The following is a 4,949-nucleotide window of genomic DNA, read 5'->3' on the forward strand; positions in this document are numbered from 1 at the left end:
AGCGATGAAATTCAAATCTTGCGATATGCATATTTTCTTTGATATTTTACGCGCCATTATCTGTGACGTCATATGCGACCTCGAGCGAGAAGTTTTAAAAACAGTTGTTAGCCATTTCTTAACGGCTTGTAAATAACACTGCATTAGGGTGTTTTGTGCCGTTTAAGGGTGTACTTGCTGTCAGTAGAAAGGACTTAGACTGTGGTGGGTTTGTTTTTTTTTCAATTTTCGAAGGAAGGTATGGGGGAAAAGACGTGAATATTTCTTGTTGGCACAACGACTTTGCCATAAAAATAAAACCCCAGTAGAATTTGTCCCTGTATTTTTTTTTCCATAAAAGTACTTGGACTAAGACGTAGATAAACTGCGAGAAAATGGTTCTATCGAAGCTACGCAGTTACATTTAGGCCTACGGCATAATGCATTCCGTTCTGCTCTCAAATTCAATATACACTCGCACCAACTGACCTTCACCTTGTATCAACATATAGGCAGAACTTGTGCTCGCAGTTTTTACCAACTGGTAGTTTTAAATAAAAGATAATTGAACTTTCAATTATAAATAATAAAATATTATATTTCTAATGCTTTCATTTTTTAAGGAACGTGTACGTAACAACAACAGTATTCCTATCTAAGTAACAACGTGTAGATTAAGAATAATAATGATTAATAAAAATGCCTGAATAGAATAATTTAAAAGTAATGTGATTTTCACTATAAATTTGATCATTTTATTTATTTATTTATTTTCGAAATGCACCCGTGACAGTAGGCCAAGTTGTCAATGATACATTGTATCATAATTTAGACCTATGCAAGGTGAAGATAACGAACAGTGATCAATCTCATAACTCCTACAAGCAATACAAAATAGATAGTTGGGCAAACACGGACCCCTGGACACACCAGAGGTGGGATCAGGTGCCTAGGAGGAGTAAGCATCCCCTGTTGACCGGTCACACCCGCCGTGAGCCCCATATCCTGATCAGGTAAACGGAGTTATCCGCAGTCAAAATCAGTGTGCCAAGAACGGCTTAACAAACGGTATGAAACACCTCAGACAGCATTTGACCCAATGCGAGGTTGTATTGACGAACTAGATCGTTATAACGACCATAGAATTTGCGAAATGCTGACTTCAATCGAGACTGTTGAAATCCCTGTACCATCAACTTGTTTGTCAGTAGCTTACCTCGATTTAAAAACTGACTATACCCAGAACAAGCTCTTGCATATCGAATCAGTTGAGATATATAAACACCATATGCAGGTGATAATGGAATATTGCTACATAAATGTGGGAAGTTGACGATGGAGAAGCTGAAATCATCCCGTTTGTCATACATTTGAGTTGTCAGTTTGCCGTTAATGTCTACTTTCAATAAAATATCTAAGTATGAAGCAGAAGTGGACGACTCTGTGGTGTCCTTTATTTCGAGCTCACAGGGATATATCAAATCGACATATGAATGAAAGCTATCATTGTTAATAGACAAAACGTCATCGATATATCTAAAAGTCGAATTGAAGGTCACAGCGAGAGATTTTTTCTTCTCACGTAGAAGTTTTTGAATAAATTCTGCTTCATATGAATATAAAAACAGGTCAGCTAACAAAGGAGCACAATTCGTGCCCATGGGAATTCCAACAGACTGTTGGAAGACCTGATCACCAAAGACCACGAAGATATTGTCAATGAGGAACTCTAGTGTATTTTTTATTTCAACTTCAGAGTACTTGTGCGTGGAATCAGAGTGGTGTTTAACAAAGTAAGTTTTTGAATGACTGATCACTAGATATGAATATTTCCTTTTTCCGTTTTTGTTGAAGAAGCAACTGTCTATGATGTCAAAAAGTCTAGTCTTTAATTTATCGTGAGGAATGGTCGTGTATAGTGTTGAAAAGTCATAGGTTTTAATGCTATTGATTTGGGAAAAATTCTGTGATTTCAAGTTTACTAAAAGTTCTTTAGAATTTTTTAGAATCCACATTTGATTAACACCACTTCTGGCATATGTAGTCGCACAGTAAGTTTGAAGTTTCTCCTTCACAGCGGTTAACATTTTCGTGAGGAGCAAAGATAGGGGCTTGGTAGAGCACTTACTGGATCCAGCAATGTATCTTTGTTTGTAAGGGTTTTTATGTAGTTTAGGAATCCAGTATAGGTACGGTAATTCATATTCATTCGACCCATTGACTGGAATATTAAATGTGTCTAAAACTGAAGCATGGTTTTGAAGAATTTCGTCTTTTGAAAGGGCAGTTGGAGTATAACCTATCTAACTTATCCAAAAATAAATTTAATAATGATTGCACTGTTTATTTTAGAAGAGCTAATTACTGTTTGAGAGACAGGAAGTCATGTTGGGGGGTTGGGTTGTTGTGTTGTGTTGAATTGTTGACAATAACGGATTCGCACCTTATGTGTGTGACCTTGGCCTTATTTTGAAGGTCAAAGATCATGGGGCTTAATGTAAGTGGTCCCATGTCTCGATCTATATTAATGTAGAATTATAGGATTGTATTGCTTATAGGAGTTATGAGATTTATCACTGTTCGTTATTTTCACATTTCATAGTGATATTGGAGATTTTCAGGGGGAATAAGTATGCTTAATGGTTTCTGTTAACTTCTCACTGCAAGAGAGTGAATTCATTAGCAAAGGTTTGGTGTCTCTATGACTCTCGGTTTAGTACGAGTAGAGAGAACAAGGTTTTCAACGCGAGTCGCCGTAATTCGGTGGAGGGTAAGATTCCAGCGTCTTGAATTGGAAAGCGCAAGTCCATCAAGTTGTTGACACTTCCGCACGGCTCGTTTCGGGGACACCCCGTAAGCCGGAGACATTACGAAAAGTGCCATTTTTCGCAATTCTAGATGACCTTGACCTACTTTTCAAGGTCAAATGTCACCAAAGCCGTTCCAGTTGATTCCGTCCTTCTACGACTAATAGTCCTGTGGGGATCCGGGTTTAGAATAGGTCCTCGGTACCCCTTGCTTGTCGTAGAAGGCGACTAAATGGGGCGGTCCCTCGGATGAGATCGCAAAAACCGAGGTCCCATGTCACAGCAGGTGTGTCACGATAAAGACCCCTTCCTGCTCAAAGGTCGTAAGCGCCGAGCATAGGCCTAAATTTTGCAGCCCTTCACCGGCAGTGGTGACGTCTCCATATGAGTGAAAGATTCGTGAGTGGGACGTTAAACAATATATATTGAATCAATCCATCTACGACTAATACTTTAGGAGTCATAAATTTTTTACGTAAATATCGCAAACTTTCAGGGGCATTAACTCCCTTTAAGGATCAACGAACCGTCAGAAGGAAGAGTCGGTCTACTCGTCTTAATCAGCTGATGAATTTAGCCAAAATTTCATGCTTCTACTATTTACGGTTTCTGAGATGAATTGATAACAATGATTTTTCGCGTCAATTCCCACAAGTCCGTTAGGGGTCAAAGTTCAAGTACGCAGGGTCAAATCTGAGCATGTTTCGAAATGTCGAATATCATGGACTAAATTGTTTTTCGTTAAGTCTTGAGCTGTATAAAAAAAATTTTGGCAGAAGAAGATAATAATAAACAGAACAATATCAATAGTGCTTTCCACAGAAAGGTGAAAAACCGTAATGTTTGAACAGTTTTGTGAGTAAAGTACATGTACATTAACATTTTGTAAGTCAAGTATCAATACTTTTACATATGTCGGTGTTATAATGTCACAAACTTGATTTAAGAAATAGCTATTGTAACACTGTGGGCGGAATCTCAGAAAAATTATTTCTCCTGTCTATAAGAGCACCACTTGGATCCTGGCTTCCAGTTACGCGATCGATCAACCCAGTATTTCCTGAAGATTTAGAGAAGATTAATGGAGATGAATTGTTGTTACAAGGTTATCCAGTTTTGTGCATTTTTTACATCCTACTGAACTGAAATAATGATACGCTATCATTTCTTCTCACATTATGATGCCATTAAGTTGGTAAAATCAGAGTGTTAACACATTGAGATCAACATGTGTTTTCTGACTCTGTTATGCAATCTGTAGTAATTGATATGAAATTGCAATGACTGTGGTTAGTATGAATGGAAACATCCGCAGCGATTCAGCTGTTTTACACACACACGCACGCACGCAAACACACACTTTTATTCTTTGTGAGAGTTATGTTTTATACATACAGTATGATGTCAATTTCAACATACAAGAGAGGACCATATCATCCATTAAAAAAATCCTTTCTGGCAATATGAAATCGAAATAATGTATAGAAGAATTTATTTAATGAATTGTACCCTGTGATCAACAGATCACAAGATTCCTGTATAACGTTGCAGTGGTGTAAACTTGTGTTTCGATCTTTCATGGGAAAACATGTATTATAAAGATCCTGTGATGTTTGTATTTATAGTTTTCCAGTATCTCTTCTTTCAATCTGTGTCATTATCAATTTACGCGAGAACTCTTTGAAAATTGCCAACAAGTACATGTATGTAAAGAAAAAAGTTTCTTATCTTGGAGCGAGTTTTTGATAACGAAAAATTATGAGAGAAATAGTGTTTAGAATATTGTGTTTTCGCAATCTATATCATTGATATCGAAAATAGAAACCATTGGATTGTGTTAAAGTGGGACAGGCATCCCGTACTCCAATGTTGTGTAATCGACAAAAGCATAAAATCTCGTCTGGTAGAACTTCTCTCAGCCTTCGAACTGGCCGACCAAAGATTACGACGCTTCGCCAGAATCTTTTTTTTGGATTTGTTTGCTTTTAGGTTACAGTACTTGTGCAACCGATGTAGAATTGCACAAAAATTGAAAATAAGACACCATAGACACAATCCAAGAATAAGCCGAAATATTGTGCTGCTCAGGCGTCTTCGTTTCTATGGCATCACACCGCATCGCGATATAGTGGGGATATCATCTACGTGACTTCATACCCCAAT

This window comes from Ostrea edulis, chromosome 6 (genome assembly GCF_947568905.1).
Source record: "Ostrea edulis chromosome 6, xbOstEdul1.1, whole genome shotgun sequence".
In the NCBI taxonomy this organism is placed as follows: domain Eukaryota; kingdom Metazoa; phylum Mollusca; class Bivalvia; order Ostreida; family Ostreidae; genus Ostrea; species Ostrea edulis.